This window comes from Gasterosteus aculeatus, chromosome 11 (assembly GCF_964276395.1).
Source record: "Gasterosteus aculeatus chromosome 11, fGasAcu3.hap1.1, whole genome shotgun sequence".
NCBI lineage: Eukaryota > Metazoa > Chordata > Actinopteri > Perciformes > Gasterosteidae > Gasterosteus > Gasterosteus aculeatus.
In genome coordinates this window covers 17,660,949-17,680,952 of record NC_135699.1, presented here as the reverse complement: position 1 = coordinate 17,680,952, position 20,004 = coordinate 17,660,949, and the positions used below count along the sequence as shown (strand labels likewise).

Genomic DNA, 20,004 nt, shown 5'->3' with positions numbered 1-20,004 from the left:
GGGAGGGTAGTGGGGGGGGGGGGGGGGGGGCAGATGCCAACCAGCAAGCCGGAGTTTGTAATCTTCAAAGAAAATGTAGCCGAATCCCTGCCCCCCTGCCTCTCCCTGGGAACACACCTTGTTGGGTCTTCTGTTTGCGGTCACTTGTTGTCCCGGTTGCCCCCCCCCCCCCCTGTCCTTCCTCCGTCAGCTGTCACTCTGGCTTCACTGGCCGCCTGTAATCCCGACTCCCACACTCTGTCACAGGAAGGGCTTGTGAGCTCCAATCATTGTGTAGTCAGGATTTATCCTCTCTTTTGTCCCCTCCCTCCCTCCCTCCACCCTCCCTCACCCTCTCCACGTTTTATTCCCCTCCCTCCGCCTTACAACTCTCGACATACTACAGCCTTCTTTTTCAGCCCGTACACCAAAACGCCTCGTCTCTCCTCCTTCTTCTCCTCGGGACGGGATGCTCTCATATTCTCATGCTCTCATATTCTCGTGCTCTCATATTCTCATGCTCTCATATTGTCATGCTCTCATATTCTCGTGCTCTCATATTCTCATGCTCTCATATTGTTATGCTCTCATATTGTCATGCTCTCATTATTGTCATGCTCTCATATTCTCGTGCTCTCATATTCTCATGCTCTCATATTGTCATGCTCTCATTGTCATGCTCTCATATTCTCGTGCTCTCATGCTCTTCGGCTCTCATATTGTCATGCTCTCATATTCTCGTGCTCTCCTGATCTCATGGTCTCATATTCTTGTGCTCTCATTACATTACATTACAGGTCATTTAGCTGACGCTTTTATCCAAAGCGACTTACATTTTTGCAATTAGGGGTTAGGTGTCTTGCTCAGGGACACTTCAACATGGGACATGGAGCAGTCGGGGCTCAAACCGCCAACCTCGCGGTACCTGCGCCACCCCACCCCCATTCTCATTTCTCTCAATTCTCATGTTCTGAATAAAATGAGACTTCTCATTCACGGCGTTTTATTGCATCTTGTATCGAAAGAAGATGTTGCATCAAATTAATTAAATGTTGCTGAAAGTGACCCTTGACACGCAGAGTTTCCCTTGAGTCAAACCCCGGCTTTGACCTTGGTCGACCTTGGTCCTTAGACAGCAGATGTTCACCTTGCTGCAGCTTTTTTGACCGCCGGCGTTCTGTTGCCTCCGGTCCTCGGCGCCGCGGTTCACGTCTGCCTGAAAGCCTGCGCTGCTTCCGAGGACACGGGTCTGTCCTTCCTTCTACCAGACTCACCACCGACACGCCGCCCGCGGCTATTGCTGCTCCCCGGTCAGGGCGTGAGCCCCCCCCAGAGCTCACAGGAGAGAAATGCAGCACCTGCTGCTGTGCACCGGACGTCATTGTTCATGAAACATCTCCCTCAGGCTCTCAAACATTTTACTTTCTCACCCACGAAACCTGTTTGGAGCTTTTTTTAGAAGTTATTTAAGGCTTGTGGAGAAGACGTCCTTAATACAAGTTTCATATTTCATCAAATCCACCGTTCAAAACCACAGTGTTTATGGGATCGGTGGCTTCTACCGCTGTGTTTTACATAGTAACTCTAAATGTTTTACATAGTAACTCTAAATGTTTTACATTACAGGTCATTTAGCAGACACTTTTATCCAAAGCGACTTACATTACACTTTAAACCCATGGCTTTTTCACATTTTGCTCAGGGACACTTTGAAATGGACATTCGAACCACCAACCTTTTGCTTCCCAGCACACCTTCTCTAACCCCTGCGCCACGACGACCCATAGTAACTCAATGGTTTCATAGTAACTCTAAATGTTTTCATAGTAACTGTAAATATTTTACATAGTAACTCTAAATGTTTCACATAGTAACTGTAAATGTTTTCATAGTAACTCTAAATGTTTTACATAGTAACTCTAAATGTTTTTATAGTAACTCTAAATGTTTCACATAGTAGCTCTAAATGTTTTACATAGTAACTGTAAATGTTTTCATAGTAGCTCTAAATGTTTCACATAGTAACTGTAAATGTTTTCATAGTAACTCTAAATGTTTCACATAGTAACTCTAAATGTCTTCATAGTAACTGTAAATTCTTTACATAGTAACTGTAAATGTTTCACATAGTAACTCTAAATGTTTTCATAGTAACTCTAAATGCTTCACATAGTAACTCTAAATGTTTTACATAGTAACTCTAAATGTTTTCATAGTAACTCAATGTTTCACATAGTAACTCTAAATGTTTTACATAGTAACTCTAAATGTTTCACATAGTAACTCTAAATGTTTTACATAGTAACTCTAAATGTTTCACATAGTAACTCTAAATGTTTCACATAGTAACTCTAAATGTTTCACATAGTAACTCTAAATGTTTTACATAGTAACTCTAAATGTTTCACATAGTAACTCTAAATGTTTCACATAGTAACTCTAAATGTTTTCATAGTAACTCTAAATGTTTCACATAGTAACTCTAAATGTTTTACATTGTAACACTTAATGTATCTTATTATGTCATTTTCATTATTAATCTAAGAGCATAATGCATAATCTATGGGTTTTATACACTATACGTGTACACGTATGCTGTGTGGTTCAAATATTTAGAAGTCAAAGATATGCAGCTCTATATATCAGGATAACAGGAGTGGAGGTAGAAGTAGCTTTAAGGTGTTTAAATGTGTGGTTCTGTTATCTAATGCGAAGAAAAATAACAAATGTTTAATGCAACACGTGCAGACTGACACGCCGCGCTCACGCCGTGCGCACGCGTTGCTGGCCGAGCCGAGGAGGAAGTGGCCCACGTCGGAGGAGATATGCCGGCATATGCTCTCTCTCTCTGTGGCCTTCCCGCCTCACCGGACATCGTGGCAGAGATCCGCTCATCTGACACCAAAATAAAAAAAGGCATGCGCTCGCCGACGGGGCTCGAACGCGTTGCCGCACGTTTTATTTTCCGCTCGGAGCTATTTTCAGCAGTGCTCTTGTGACCGAGGCGGGGCCCGTCTCCGGGTATCGACCGGCGGCCTCTCGGCTTACACCCTGACATCCTCTGCCGGCTCTGACATCACAGCGTGAATCCCACCAATCACACGTTGGTGTGAAGCACCGTGTTTGTTGTTGCCGTGTGGCCGAAGGTCTTGATTTAGTTGTTGTGTTACCACTGAGTCCCTCAATGGGCCCCCGGGAGCCCGACCCGTCAGGCCATCCAGCGGGCCCCGGTTGCCCTGACGGATGATGCTGTCAACGACCTCGACACCCATTTCTCTCCGGCCGCCGCCGGCCAAGCGAATAAGGAGGAAGACCAAGATGATCGAGATGTAAAAAATGTGTGTAAAGTGACAAACTGTCTCAACGCCTGAAACAACTACTGCTGGATGCATTGTGAGTAAATGCTGCTGCACGCGTGCATTTGTTAAACAGCTTATTCTTTACGATATGTGGAATCTACTGACATCTGAGTTGGGATTAGATCGAGCACCCAGAACCCGGGAGACGATATTCGTGACACCCACTTGTGAGGCGTCCATCTTTTTGGGGGGTCTGTCAACTGAACTTTATATGTCATGTAGATCCCTTTAAGCACAGAACGGACCAGTGTCTCTATTTGTCTTCCTTCGTCTCCTCCCTTTCGTTTATCGACTTTACAGAATCAGCGAATCCATCGAATCCTTTTCTTTAAACATCACGTCCCTTAGATGGACGTCAGGTATCATTACAGATACAAAGCTCACAGAGTAACTCTGGGTTCCTCCTCAGGTTCTCATGTACCGGTGTTTGTCTCCATCTTCTGGACGGGTGGAGTAAACGCGGCTTCGCTCACGTTCCGTCTCACAATCGTCACTCAGTCAAAAACTGCTTAAATATCTATAACTTTTTTTGTGAACAGTGTTATTTATTATATTTTATTTATTCTTAATAATGAAAGCTCTTTACATGTACATGAACTTTACATGTTCTTAAGAAGAAGATGCAGCTTTTTAAACACGGTAATAACATTGTAATAAATGTATTATTATCATCTCTTATGAACTGAAGATACATAATAACTCATATTAAAGGCATACATTTATAAAAAGAAATGGGGAAGTTATGTATGCACAGAAGTGGGCAAAACAATCATATTATGTATTTGTATATTCAATAAATATGTATGTGTGTATATGAGATATGTACACACACGCTCTTATGACAGATGAGATGAATTATCATCTGAATATCTGAATAAACTGAACATAACTGTGTTATCGGCTGGATGTTCCATTGGTTCGCCTCATAAATCTTCTTTGTTAATTGTATTTGTTAGTGAAATTACGTGAGGTGATTGTGCACAAATGTCTGAGTTATGAACCGAAGCATCGCAACGCCAACGAGCTCCATCCAGCTCCCCAGATCTACAGATTTGACTCCTGAGAGGGTTCCAGTGTGAACACTGAGAGCGGAAGATGATGAACGCGTCCAACGGCCTGGAGGCGACGATCAGACCGCCGGACGTCACGGTGGTGAGAATACAGCATGAACATGTACATGTATGTTTAATAAACACCTCACAAATATCATTCAACTTGTTATTGAGGATTTTTAAGCTTCAAGCAGCAGAAGTTTTGAAATTCTCTTTTTACCAACATCATACATGACCTGGTTCATCAGAGGTCGGTTTCAAGAAGCAGGTTTAGTTTGTTCACCCTGAGATGAGGGAAACTCTGGCTTGTTTCACAAAGGGAGGTAACTAAAGCTCAGGATCAGTCACCATGGTAACTAAAGCTCAGGATCAGTCACCATGGTAACTAAAGCTCAGGGTCAGTCACCATGGTAACTAAAGCTCAGGATCAGTCACCATGGTAACTAAAGCTCAGGGTCAGTCACCATGGTAACTAAAGCTCAGGATTAGTCACCATGGTAACTAAAGCTCAGGATCAGTCACCATGGTAACTAAAGCTCAGGATCAGTCACCATGGTAACTGAGCCTGTGAACATCACCTTTTCGGGAGCAGGTTGTCTTTCTCCTTCCACAGGCTCCTCCCTCTGACAGCAGCCCAGCCAATCACACAGCGGCTTTAATTTCCTCATTCATTCAGTTATCAGGCATATTTCAGTGCAGTTTCCACGTATAAATATTTAAAGTCTGTCATTTCTGACACAAGGGGTTCACCTTAAAGTAGTCCTCTAATGGAGGAGAGAAGTAAACAATAAGAGGAGGAAAGGAGAAGAATAAGAAAGGAGCAGCTAGAAGAGGAAGAGGAGGAAAAAGAGGAGTTCCACAGGATAATAAACCTGAATAAAATACATTATAGGTTCAATACCATTGTACCAGTTTTTACCAGCGATATTGTTCTTGTGATTAAATATGAGCATGTGTGTGTATGTCAAGCTTGTGTGTAGTAATTGTGCAATTTTCCCAATTTGAGTTAGTAAAACGTATGGATTATGATTAGTGTGTAATATTAAATATTAACTTAACACTATATTGGAACTTTTGCTGCAGTAGCCGTGTTGCTTTTCTGTCTAATTACAGGTTCATACTCGTCGTACACTTGTATTAATATTTGCAGCTCGATAGGGGTGAATATATTGTTTGTGGTGGTTGTCATGGTAACTCGTAGTATCGTGGCTCCATTCATGCTGCCTTCATACTGTGATGCTGCTCAACTCTTGAGTCAACAGCTGTTCTGAAACCAGAAACTCAGAGTTTCCATCTCAGGATAAATCAACTCAGAGTTTAGAGTTTGACTCAGTTTTTAAACCTCCTACTTGAAACGGACCCCTGGTCACGTATGATGTTTTTACCAACATATTTGGTTAAATTACATTCGTAAAGCTGTATACGGTTCAGTTTGACTTGTGAACAGAACCACAGATTAGAACTTTCTTTGTGTTCTTCTCTTTAGTCTGTTGTCATGTTGAGGAACTACACCACATGGATGTTTTTTTACTGTATTATTACTTTAAATGATTCTCATCGGATCTCCGGATGCAGAGAGAAGAAGCTGGAGTCGTTTGGACCAAAGTTCCGCCCACATTATTCCATCACATTTGTAATAAAACAATTATATTTCACATTTCCCGACACCAAAGACTAGAAGTTTTCTCTAATTTTCTCAGATCTCTGTTATCGGAAAGCAGTTAAGAGTGTTTGGAGGCACAAAAAAACAGAGAACCATGAATAAAAAAAAGTCAGCGTGTAGAAAGCTGAAATTCTTTTAAAAAATGTTCCTTAATCCGACGAGGAGCCCGACTGAATCCTCAAAGAGTCCAAGAGAAGGAAAGTCCTTAGAAAGTTGGAATACAAATCTCAAAAAGAATAGAAAATGTCATTCAAAAAGGAAACATTGTAAAATGTTTAGTTTGTCAAAAGAAATATTTCATTTACTATCTGGACCTTGAGTCTGAAATGAAGTTTGATTATTAATAATACAATATTTATAGTCCTTTTATGGCATATTGTAAAATGTAAAATCGTATTTTGATAAATACTGTTCATCCATATCTGATGCTGATTAAAGTCTCAGTAATCTGTGAATAAATGAAACAGTATGAGTATGCCCAGTCGTATTTCCTAAACGTATTTATTGTATTCTATTAAGAGTAGAACATTATGGCGAAAGGGGTCATGAGGTACGTTGAGGAATTTAAAGAAAAATACAAAGAATGTTGAAAAATGTGTTTCATCTTGTAAAAACCTCATTAAAAAGTCTCTGCTGGAGGAGAAAGTTGAGGGTCTGAGGGTCTGATGCGTCTTCAAACCTGAAACGCAGTCTGTGAAAGTCGTAAGTCACTGTCTGCCCCCCCCCCCCTCCCCCCCTCCCCCCCCAGGCCCTGTGTCTATATATCCTGAGTGCGACTTTGCTCCGGTGGGTAAACGCCAGCGACAGACAGGTGCTTTCCATCTTGTAAACCCGGGGGGGTTCTGCAGGTGACAGACCCCCCCCCCCCCCCCCCCCTCTACCTGGCTCATGTGCACTGGAGCCGCTACGAAACAGAGAGACCGCGGCTGAAGTAGACAAGTTTATTAATGATAATAATGATGATGATGAGGATGATGATAATATTAATAATTAGTCATAATTATAATAACGTTAATGTCATAATAAATAGAACTCTTCATCTGAAGCACATAAAGAGAAGCATACAGAAAGAGAAAAAACAAAAACACAAAGTTCAGAGTACAGAGCCAGAGGGAGGGGGGCGGGGACTTCTTTTTTTTTTTTCAACCTTTCAATATATCCATTTAATTTTTAAACATTTTTATACTTCATTTAACTGGAACATTTACAAAAAGGAGAAAGAGATAGATTTTTAAAAAATCCTTATAAATAAATTTTGTCATTATTAGAACAAAATACAAGATTTCGGGAGTCATAAGATGTTGTTTTTTCTGTTTTTCCCCCTGAAAGGACCGCAGGGGGGGGGGGGGGGGGGGGTCATTATGTACAGAACACCAGGATTACAAAAGGGGGCCAGTCGACTCACGTATGAGAAGGCTAGGTACGGGTACGGGGGGGCTGTCCGGGGTAGTAGAAGGGTGTGTGATTGGGCGGTTAAGGGGGGGGGGGGGGGGGGGGGGGGGGGGGGGTGTCCTGCTAGTGTCACAGCTCAAACAGTTGTGCTCAGGAAGATCAGGACCACATCATCTGAAGGAAGGAAGAGATGCCCCCCCCGCCCCCCCCTCACACCGAGGGTGCAGGCTGGAGCTTCACAAGCTGACATCTTTGCAAAGAAAAGTTTAGTCCAAAAGTGTGTCAACAAAACAAGCTGAGGGGAGCCGGAACATGGAAGACCACAGAAGAAATCCCCCCCCCAGGAAACGCCCTTCATCGTGACAATGGGTCCAGATGTGTCAAACAGGTGTTACAGGGAACCGTCAGGCGACCAAACATCACGGATCATTTCTTTAACACGCTCTCTTTACCGCGTTTTCTCTGCGTCGTACGGCGATGACATCATCTTTTCCAAAGTTGACTTCTTCTGTCCCCAAAACCGGTGGCCAACAACGTGCATGATGCCCCCCCCCCCACATCCATCATCCTCAGAGGGAACCAATGGGCTGGCAGCTGAGCGCCAGACAGGAAGTCAGAAAGTATTGTTGTTTTTTTGGTGTTTTCACAGGGATTTGTTGCAATAAAAAATATAGAATACATATTACAAACTACCAGCTAACTACAATATGTAAATAACAGTTTCACATGTGACGAATGTGTTTTTGTTGCAAAGTGCATAGATCATTCAGTGGAAAAATCAGATCATGTGACCAAAACCTAGCCGTTAATAAAGACCCAACAATGAAACCTGTGGTTCTTCAACCTGATTATTTCCTCTTTTTTTCCCTCACAGGAAGTTCCCGTCAAAGTAAAACTCCAACCTGCTCCTGCATATTTTTTTTCCGGGTAAGTAGGCCGGATGGATCACATGACTCTGAAACCTACAGGTTCATCAAAGAAAAGAGCTAAAGCCTGCGTGTGGTCGCTGCATGGGTGTGGGGGGGGGGGGGGGGGGGGGGGGGGGGGCAATGACCGACTTTTACCCCAGTTAGACTTCACAACAGTAAGTTGCCATGATATAGATACTCTAATATATGAGAAGCTTCTACACATGAGCAGAGGTCGCGTGGGAAGGAGCCCTGATTCAGAACTAGTTTGTTTTTTAAGTTTTTTTTTTAACCTGAAATAAGATGGAAGTTAATCAAGAGGTGAGATTTACTGTACAGGATGTCAACAGAACCACCGGAGTTCTGTACAGGAAGTCCGGAGCTTAACCTCGGAAAAACACTCACAAAATAAAAGCGCAGCACTACGTCGTGCGCCCTGAACGCTCAAACTGACGTTGTGCTTCACCCAGAAAACCCGCTGGCCTCGGATCAGCAGAAGGAGAGAGAAACGGCCAGCAGGTCATTTCCCAATAGGGGGGGCGGGTGGGGGGGGGGGGGGGGGGGGGGGGTTAAAATCATACTTTGGTTCGAGTAAGAAAAAAATAAAGAACAATCAATATTCCTAAACACCTTTTGCGCTGATCGACAAGTAAAAAACTGCATGTGTGTGTTTGTGTGTCGGGGGGAGGGGGGTGGGGGGGTCAGTTCACACTATCACCATCACACTTTCAATCATATAACACATGATCACATGTTACAGTAAATATCAGGGACATATTTAGTTGGAGGGGTGTGATATCTATGTTCGGGGGCCAGAGGCTTCGCTGCCCACCCCCTCTGCTCCCTGACATCACCACAGCCCATATAATAGATATGTATATATATTTATATACAGAAAAGAATACATACGCATTGGACACCCTAGACATTAATGTACATTCAAAGAACTGAACCAACATTCGGTTTAAACACGTTTACAGTGACTCTTCTCAAACGTCGCCACCTTTTTTTTTCTCCTTCAAAGTTTTCAAGTGCTGCAAAAAACAAAATAAACACACAAATAAATATTCCCAGAATACATTGACGAAGTAAACAGCTGACGTATTCCGTGTTGCTCTACGCGTCCGTGTGCCTCGTGTTCGGGTGGTGCACCTGCTGATGGAGGACGATGGGGTTGTTGGTTATAAGTCGGTTGTTCTCGTCGGGTGGAAACGTGCATCCTCTGCCCCCCCCCCACATCCCACCGGCGATCCGAATGTCTGTCCGCCGGTGGAGGGGGGGGTCGACACAAAGGCTCTGGGGCTCGGAGTCTGGCAGGTGAGTCCTCCAACTGGTCCTCAGTGACCTCTGCTGGGAGGGAGGGAGGGGGGGGGGGCGTGGGGAGGCTCGGCTTTATGCAGTCCCACTGCCCCCCCCCCTCCTGCCCTCCGCTCCCCAACGCTGTAAACCAGTGATGCCCAATGGTGCTGCCAGGAGAAAGTGACATCACGACAGTATCCACGGGGGTGGGGGGGGGAGTCAAGGGGGGGGGAGGCGCCGGCGGCCGGTGACACCGCAGCAAAAAGCAGGAAGTGAACGACGTCACCAGCCGAAGGGGGAAAAAAAGGAGGACGGAGGTCGGAAGGAAGAAGGCGGAGCAGTGAGACCAGTGAGGCTGACCTTTGACCCCACACACAGGAAGTGCAGCGTAGAAAGTGCGTCTGCCTGGGTGCCGAGAAGGAGGTGCAGGGGGGGGGGGGGGTGTCCTCCCTCCTCCCTGCAATCAGCTGTTCACCTCCCCCACCAAAGGACATCAAACACATTTGTACACATCTGCTTTATACACACGTTTTTTTTACCATTTGTAAATCACAAAAGTATAGAAAAATAAAATGTTTTATAATAAGGGGAAACTTTTCATTCTCTCGCTTGTCTTTTTTTCCCGGCGAGGAGGGGGTCCCCGGTGGAAACGGGATCACTCCGTCCCTCAAGTTTGAGGCCAGTGTGACGCCGCTACTGCGGCGCCGCTTTGTACGCCGCCAGCCTCAGTAGAGAGACTCCTCCTCCTCCTCCTCCTCCTCCTCCACCTCCTCCACCTCCTTCTTCTTCTTGTGTTATTTTCTTAAAGCTAGTTCTCCTCCCCTCGTTGTTTTCATCTGTGATGTCCATCAATACTGAGTACAGCTCTCCCGTTTATTTACTGGGGAACAAGGAAGAAAAGTGGGGAGACGGGTAAATATGCAGAACGTGAAATGTGACCACATATTCAGATATATAACATCATATTAATATTATATTATATTTAATGTATATATATGTAGTGAATATTACATTTACAGTTTATTCCTTCCTATGACGAGGACCTTCTCACAGACAGAAGGTCTCTTTATAAAACAAGTCAACATACTGTATGAAAAAGAAACAAGCTCTCAGCAAAGCCCCCCCGACCCCCCCGACCCGTCTCTGTAACATTCAATGCTCCAAGGAGGAAAAGTTCAGGATGGAAGTCAGAAAGGAAACAAGGCTTAAAAGTTTAGTGAGCAGAGAGACAGCTTCCTCCTCCTCCTCCTCCGATGTGGCACAAGAGGAGGAAGATCAGAGCGCTCTGTGATCACAGGCCGAAGTCTTGTGTAATGGAGTCGGATGGTAGCGGGGGGGTGAGGGGGGTTGGGGAGGGGGGGCATTGCTGGCTAATTCGGAGTGATCTCCACAAAGGAAATAAATAAAGAAATGAAAGAAGACGAGGCTTTAATTTGGACAACTCCCTTTGTAGTGCGTTGCCCCCCCCCCCCCCTCTCTCAACCCCTCCCCCCAAATCTAGAGAGACAAACAAGTGTCTCAAAGTCAACCGCGCCTCCCCTTGTATCCATCTCCCCCCCCCCCCATCCGTCCTATCCTGGGCTTGGCTTGTCGCTGGGGACCTTCTGCAGCTCGCTGACACGACTCTATAAATCACGAGGAGCCCACGGAGGCTCCTGACAGAGACTACAGTCTATCTTTAGGGGTACAACCCAGGGAGGGGGGGGGGCGCTCCACGCAGGGAGGGGGGTCGCTCCACGCGGACGCACCAGCGCTGCTTTTCTATACTTGGTGACCATTTATGCCAGTTTGTGTCACTTTGCTTTGTGCTTGTTTTGGTCTACTGGTGAATATGTGTTAGTATGCGGTAGTATGCAGTAGTATGCAGTAGTATGCAGTAGTATTCAGTAGTATTCAGTAGCATGTAGTAGTATACAGTAGTAGTATGTAGTAGTAGTAGTATGTAGTAGTATGCGGTAGTATGTGGTAGTATATAGTAGTATACAGTAGTAGTATGTAGTAGTATGCAATAGTAGTATGCAGTAGTATGCAGTATTATGCAGTAGTATGCAGTAGTATGTAGTAGTATGCAGTAGTAGTATGCGGTAGTATGTAGTAGTATGAGGTAGTATTTAGTAGTATGCAGTAGTTAGTATGCGGTAGTATGCAGTAGTATTCAGTAGCATGTAGTAGTATTCAGTAGCATGTAGTAGTATACAGTAGTAGTATGTAGTAGTAGTATGTAGTAGTATGCGGTAGTATGTGGTAGTATATAGTAGTATACAGTAGTAGTATGTAGTAGTATGCAATAGTAGTATGCAGTAGTATGCAGTATTATGCAGTAGTATGCAGTATTATGCAGTAGTATGCAGTAGTATGTAGTAGTATGCGGTAGTATGTAGTAGTATGAGGTAGTATTTAGTAGTATTTAGTAGTATGCAGTAGTTAGTATGCGGTAGTATGCAGTAGTATGTAGTAGTATGCGGTAGTATGCAGTAGTATGTAGTAGTATGCGGTAGTATGTAGTAGTATGCGGTAGTTAGTATGCGGTAGTATGTAGTAGTATGCAGTAGTTAGTATGCGGTAGTATGTAGTAGTATGCGGTAGTATTTAGTAGTATGCAGTAGTTAGTATGCGGTAGTATGTAGTAGTATGCGGTAGTATTTAGTAGTATGCAGTAGTTAGTATGCGGTAGTATGCGGTAGTATGTAGTAGTATGCGGTAGTATTTAGTAGTATGCAGTAGTTAGTATGCGGTAGTATGTAGTAGTATGCGGTAGTATTTAGTAGTATGCAGTAGTTAGTATGCGGTAGTATGCAGTAGTATGCGGTAGTATGCAGTAGTATGTAGTAGTATGCGGTAGTATGTAGTAGTATGCGGTAGTATGTAGTAGTATGCGGTAGTATGCGGTAGTATGTAGTAGTATGCAGTAGTTAGTATGCGGTAGTATGTAGTAGTATGCGGTAGTATTAAGTAGTATGCAGTAGTATGTAGTAGTATGCGGTAGTATGTAGTAGTATGCGGTAGTTAGTATGCGGTAGTATGTAGTAGTATGCAGTAGTTAGTATGCGGTAGTATGTAGTAGTATGCGGTAGTATTTAGTAGTATGCAGTAGTTAGTATGCGGTAGTATGTAGTAGTATGCGGTAGTATTTAGTAGTATGCAGTAGTTAGTATGCGGTAGTATGCAGTAGTATGCGGTAGTATTTAGTAGTATGCAGTAGTTAGTATGCGGTAGTATGTAGTAGTATGCAGTAGTATGCAGTAGTATGCAGTAGTTAGTATGCGGTAGTATGCAGTAGTATGCGGTAGTATGCAGTAGTTAGTATGCGGTAGTATGCAGTAGTATGTAGTAGTATGCGGTAGTATTTAGTAGTATGCAGTAGTTAGTATGCGGTAGTATGTAGTAGTATGCGGTAGTATTTAGTAGTATGCAGTAGTTAGTATGCGGTAGTATGTAGTAGTATGCGGTAGTATTTAGTAGTATGCAGTAGTTAGTATGCGGTAGTATGCAGTAGTATGCGGTAGTATGCAGTAGTATGCAGTAGTTAGTATGCGGTAGTATGTAGTAGTATGCGGTAGTATGCAGTAGTATGTAGTAGTATGCGGTAGTATGCAGTAGTATGTAGTAGTATGCGGTAGTAGGCAGTAGTATGTAGTAGTATGCGGTAGTATGCAGTAGTATGTAGTAGTATGCAGTAGTATGTAGTAGTATGCGGTAGTATGCAGTAGTATGTAGTAGTATGCGGTAGTATGCAGTAGTATGTAGTAGTATGCGGTAGTATGCAGTAGTATGCGGTAGTATGCAGTAGTATGCAGTAGTATGTAGTAGTATGTAGTAGTATGCAGTAGTATGCAGTAGTATGTAGTAGTATGCGGATATCACTGATGGAAGAAGGACATTTCTGTGAAAACTCTTTTTCGTTACTTTTCCATCTGAGGGAAAATGATTGAAATTTGTTTGTGGGATTGATCAGAATTTCGGGATCAACGCTGTTTGTTCTCATATTTGCGGTGGAAGTGTCTTTTATTCGCGCTGAGCTCCTTAAACTTTCCCCCCTTTTTGATTCCATCCGAAAGAAACAAAAGCTGCACAAAAAATGAAAACCTCCATAATGAGGAGCAACAACATGTGTGAATGCAGACATAATATTCTTATAACTGCTTTATTCTGACACTCAAAACAATCAGATTACTTTCATGGCACATTATCGACAACGGAAATAATTCATGAATGAAATAAAATTGTCATAATAATAATAATAATACTTTACCTCTGAAACTACTCCAAAGGAAAATGACTTTTACACCTTTCAGACAATTTATTCTAATTATATAAATTACATACAATTCAAGAACAAGTTCAGCTGAATTGGAAATACACAGATAACCGCACTTCATATAGGAATACATATAAAACAGCGATACAGTGTGTGTGTGTGTGTGTACATTTAAATGTACTTACAAAGTACTGTAACTTTTTTGCTTGGTTCTTTTGTACAAATCTTTTTTCTGTAGAATAATAGTTGCACCTGCCAGCTCATCAGGCGAAGAGTATTAAATACAAACGATGGACTTCCTGCTGATGTGTGAATGTATCACACCATCATATAGAACTCACGTTTGGATCAAATAGAGGTCTGCTTGCATATTAAGCTGGTTATGGAATACGACGAAAGCAAACTACCCCCCAAAAGAAAATACCAGCACCCATTTCAGAGATTCACATTCAGAATGAGCTCAGAGCTCCACGCCGTTATTTACATTCATGTTATTTCCCCCCGATGACCTCACTCGTCCCTGTGATAACGCCATCGAGCCGGCTGCCGTTGGATGACGCTGAGAATAACTAAAGGTATTTACACGCAGTGCGATTACTCAAAGCACGTGACAGGAAGTGGGATTCGTCACTCGTCAACTTACGAGGCGGTTATTTAAAGTCTCCTTCTGTCGCAGTTATTTTGGCACATCGCTTAGAATCAATGTTCACATGTGACGGGAGAAAACTGCTGCTTTGACATTCAGGACTTCTTTGATACATGTGAAACATTCGTAATTCGTTTGTGCAGCGGAAATGTTCCAGCATCAGCTTTCCAGCTGTAGAATATTTCATTAATATAAGAATTAAAACACTTAAAAAGGACTTTCTAAGGTTTGATGTTTACGTAGACATTTTGTCTTAATTCTCACAAAAATAACAACTAGTTAAATCTTCTTTTCCTTCATTTCTTCTTACTCTGCTTGGTTTCTCTCATCGTAAGTCGCTTTGGATGAAAACGTCAGCTAAATAATAATAATAATCTACTCCACAGTCACATTATTTTTATCAATAGCTATTAAATGTATTTGTTGATGTTTGAGCTCTTCGCTATCCCACATACTGGATGAACACCTAAACAACAATGATAATTGTATTTATTTGACATAGGTTTTTATTACAGGGAGTAGAAGGGAAATCGTTTCAAACTCTCCTCTTAACTACACTCACTTCCTGTTCCACCAACACACACACGTATGCAATATATACATATACATACATATATATATACATATACATATGTATATATATACATACATATACATACATATATATATGTATATATATACATACATATACATATATATATGTACAGTATATATATGTATATGTGTGTCTACTCTCCCACAGAAGCACTAAACTCTGTAAAATGGTTAAAAAAGTTCATTTCGACTAGACTATAAAACCCTAAATGTGTCGCACACACTAGCGTATAAAAGGAAGAACGATGTTTGTTTACTCACATAAAGATTATGTTTTTCTTTTTTTTAATATACAACATTACTCTATATTGTTTCAACATCTCGACAACATAACTAGCTGCATATTATATTTTTATAAATATGTTACATCTGGTAAAGTTTTTAAAAAGCTGAAAACAAATAAAGTGCTTTAAATAAAGCGTTTTCTTGTCGTCACGCAGCACAAAGTGGTGTCAGTTCAGACGCTTACACTCATCACGGGTCTCCTGGGGGGTGAAATATAGATGTATACATACGTGTATATAGATATATACATATGTATACACTTGCTTTAATAAAGACAGCTGGTTTCTGCTGAAACTAAACCTGCTGGTTGTGTTACAGATGGAGCTGGGTTGTAGTTTTGAGGAGTTTAAGTTTGCTCATCCTGAGGTAAAACATGTTGTTCAATGTGTGTGTGTGTGTGTGTGCGCATGCGTGTGTGTGTGGGTACAGTCTATCTGCCCCGGTGAATCAGTGCAGTCGTGTCTCCTGCAAATCGAGCTCTGGTGCCTCTGTTTAAGGACTCGATGCATCAATGAAGCCATTAAATGTTTGATCTGAGAACAGAAAACTGCCCAAAAACAAAGATGTGCACAACAGGAAGTCACTAAGTCGACTTCAAGAAGCACCACGTGGAAGAGGTCATGAGCTGTTCCTTTAATAATGAAGGACTATTCACTATCCAGAGAGGAGCTCCATGAAAAACTTAAATACTTAGAATTGTAGCTAAGAGACGCTTTGTAAAAGTGCTGAGGGTACCGCAGGAAGTGGTTAGGATAATAGCAGGAAGTGGTGAGGGTACAGCAGGATGTAGTGAGGGTATAGCAGGAAGTGGTTAGGATAATAGCAGGAAGTGGTGAGGGTACAGCAGGATGTAGTGAGGGTATAGCAGGAAGTGGTTAGGATAATAGCAGGAAGTGGTGAGGGTACAGCAGGATGTAGTGAGGGTATAGCAGGAAGTTGTGAGGGTAAAGCAGAAGTGGTTAGGATCCAGCAGGAAGTGGTGACGTAAAGCAGGATGTAGTGAGGGTACCGCAGGAAGTGGTTAGGATAATAGCAGGAAGTGGTTAGGATCCAGCAGGAGGTGGTGAGGGTACAGCAGGAAGTGGTTAGGATAATAGCAGGAAGTAGTGAGGGTAAAGCAGGAAGTAGTAAGGGTATAGCAAGAAGTGGTGACGTAAAGCAGGATGTAGTGAGGGTACATCAGGAAGTGGTGACGTAAAGCAGGATGCAGTGAGGGTACAGCAGGAAATAGTAAGGGTATAGCAGGAAGTGGCGAGGGTAAAGCGGAAGTGGTGAGGGTAAAGCGGAAGTGGTGAGGGTAAAGCGGAAGTGGTGAGGGTAACGTAGTAAGTAGTAAGGGTATAGCAGGAAGTGGTGAGGGTACAGCAGGAAGTAGTGAGGGTATAATAGGAAGTGGTGAGGGTAAAGCAGGAAGTAGTAAGAGTATAGCAGGAAGTGGTGACGTAAAGCAGGATGTAGTGAGGGTACAGCAGGAAGTAGTGAGGGTATAGCAGGAAGTGGTGACGTAAAGCAGGAAGTAGTGCAGGTACAGCAGGAAGTAGTGCAGGTACAGCAGGAAGTAGTGCAGGTACAGCAGGAAGTAGTGAAAGCCCGTTGAGGGCTCATGGTTGTATCTATGTAAATCTCCACTGCTGGTGGAAAAAGCAACGGTCCTCTGCAGTCTTCCCCTCGGATGTTTTTAATTGAAAGCCCCCCCCCCAGTTTGCACTTGAACGTCACAATTTGCAGGAGACGGGGCCGCGGTGGGAGCATCGTGAGTCTGACCCCTGTGACCCGCTGCACCCTGCATGCCAGCACAGGGTTCAGCTCGTAGGCACACAAGCTGTTTGTCATGCCTGGGGGGGTCAATGGCCCAGTACGTTCTTAGTCAGGTAAACACACCTCTGACATGCATCATGCGTGCTGCAGGAGGCTCACATCGCCATGGTGACACAGCACCCATGTACAGCAGTAATTAGGGTGCAGAACACTTTCCAAAAAGCACAAAATGAAAACAAAACAAGAGCAGAACAATGATGACATCAAACAGGTTGTTGTAGAAATATTCGGCTTCAGAGGGGAGGGGGGGGCGGATGGGGGGCTGGAGGCTTTTAGTTTGATTTAGCTCTCCACCCAGGACCGGGCCTCTGCTCGTTTTCTTTTTTAAAGATAGTTTTTTATTTGTTTGTTGGATGGGGGGTGTTGGGCGGGGGGGGGGGTAATGTCTCTGTTCTTTCTTTCTTTCTTTCTTTTAGTAGGGGGTGAAGCGACTGTACCCTCCTCTGTATAGGCTAGCCTGCAACATCAAAGATGAAAAGTACCAATCAGTATTCAGGTGACAGCTTCAGTCACTTTCTCTTTCTCCTCAAACTTCCTTCCTTTTTCCAGTTATTCACACGGGTTTTCCGTATGGGAGTGACCACGAGGGGGGGTCGGGTTGGTATGTTTAAGCCAGTAGTTGGAGTGTGTGTTAGGAACAGGGTAGTCAGAAGTTAAGCTGAATCGCAGTTAATAAAGTATCATTTCTGGGGCTGAAGTACTTTTAAATTTACTAATAAAAGTTAACTAAATGATATTCTAGCTTTTCTTCAACTGAAGAAAAACGTTTTAAGGATGCAACTATGTGGGCGATTGAGGCACAGGAGAGGGGGAGGGGGGGGGGGTAATCTGCAGGAGTCTGCAGCTTTCTGCAGGGCGGACCACCACAGGATATTAGCCCCCAGGTTTAACACCCTACTGGAGCTATCTAGGGCAGACACACACAACGCACACCTGCACACGCACACGCGCACACACACGCACACACACACACACACACACACACACACACCCTCCTCTCATCTTTCAGGGGCTCTGCTGCAATTAAGAATTCAGACTAACTCCAAAGGCTACTGAATGTCTTCAAAGGGTAATTTTGCCTAATTTCGGGGAGCCCTCTCGCTTGTGTGAAAACTTTCATCCATACGAGATGCTGGAAATGAGTAAAGAGAATATCCAACCTCAACCTCAGAGGAACTAATTATTGTAAAGCTTTAAAATGCAAGAAACCCGACTCCTCTCTGCCGGAGAAGCATTAACGAAATATGATTAAAGAATTCGGACCCAAACTGGTCTTTTCTCTTCAGCCCACGAGCTTATTGGATGTTGGCCTCTGCACAGCACGTCTCCCAGTAGCCCCGCCATTTGTTCCATAGCCCCCCCCCCCCCCCCCCCCCCCCCCCCCCCCCCCCCCCCCCCCCGAGAGTCTGGGTTAGCTCCTCAGCTCCCAACACACACATTTTAGCTCTGATCATTTTAGGGGCCAAATCCAGTCTTTGGTTGAGAGGACGATCAAAGAGAGAAATGGAAGGAAATTTGGAGGAAAAAAGGAGAATAAAAAAACATTCAAGCACATTTTTTTTAATTAAGTAAATGAAGAAAAAAAAACAAATGTCTTAATTAATGAAAGCTTTTAGCTAGCAGCTGCACCGGGGAACTTTTTGCTTTTCTTTTACGTTATTGAAAAATCGCATGCACGCCGGAATGTTAAATGAGAGTCATTTCTCAGGCTGAGAGCCGGCCTCCGATCCAGGAGGGGGGGGGTGAGACAGCTCCCTCTCTCCCCCCACCCGGCTCGCTCTCTTTTACGTCCCACGGCACGCTGCTGCATGCGTTTGATGCTCCTTATTCTCTAGCTTTTGGTCTGTGAGCCCGGCCCCGTCCCCTCATCACGGCAAAAACAAAAGCAAAAATACCCTCTTTTATTTATCCTCACTTTTCATCTTTGATGTTACAGTAGCTGCAAAAGCTAGCTAAAAACAGACATTAAAAATTCAACTTCATCCCGTCACGTTTTGTTTGGCTGGATGCGAGAAAAAAGAAATAAAGAAAAGTGATCCAACTCGCTCTGTGGCGAGCGGAGTGATGTCGAATGAAATGTTCTTGTTATGTTAAGATGCAAAGTTGATGTCAAATTTTAAAAAGCAGCACACAGCATCGATCACTCATTCTGAAATGAATATTGCATCGGTGGCATAACATGAGCTTGTTGCACTAAACGTCCAAGCCAATTCTCCACATGCCGGCTTTTCCGTCTCATTCCAGTTCCGCTCACCTCCAGCAGGTGGCGCCACAGCGCACAACAAACAGGCCAATGGATGAATAAACAGAAATAAAGACCAGCGACCGCTGCAGTCTCTGGTCTTTATTTGGGAGCGTGAGTCCTGTGTGTGTGTGTGTGTGTGGTGTCGGTGGGGTGTGTGTGTGTGTGTGTGTGTGGGGGGGGGGGGGGTCGGTCTGGTGGACTTACCATAGTCCCCACACTGTACGTGGCTGCGGGGCCGATCGTGTGGTGGTAGGGGTCCGCTGTTGCATAGACTCTGCCATAGCTGCACAACAGGGAGGCACAGAGAACACGGTCATTGATCTACCATTGATGTGGGGGGGGGGGGGGGGGCATTTATGCATGCTTGTTTAATGCAGAAAGTTGATTCTTTCAGGTCTCTAACACAATCAATCCCCCCCCCCCCACCCCCCGGGCTCCTGTGTTATACAAGGTGGTTCAGAAAGGGGAGTTCACAGGTTGGTGAGTTATACTTGTCTTCTCGTTGT

The 20,004-nt window shown here is 43.7% G+C and overlaps 1 long non-coding RNA gene across 1 annotated transcript; it reads right to left on the bottom strand.

The window, feature by feature from the left end:
- Nucleotides 1–10,449: 10,449 nt before the first annotated feature.
- LOC144384568 (uncharacterized) lies at nucleotides 10,450–19,861 on the bottom strand. The gene is made up of 2 exons (XR_013451363.1): nucleotides 19,703–19,861; nucleotides 10,450–10,532 (listed from the first exon to the last, which is right to left on the bottom strand). It is a non-coding gene; the product is annotated as an uncharacterized LOC144384568 (long non-coding RNA).
- Nucleotides 19,862–20,004: the final 143 nt, after the last annotated feature.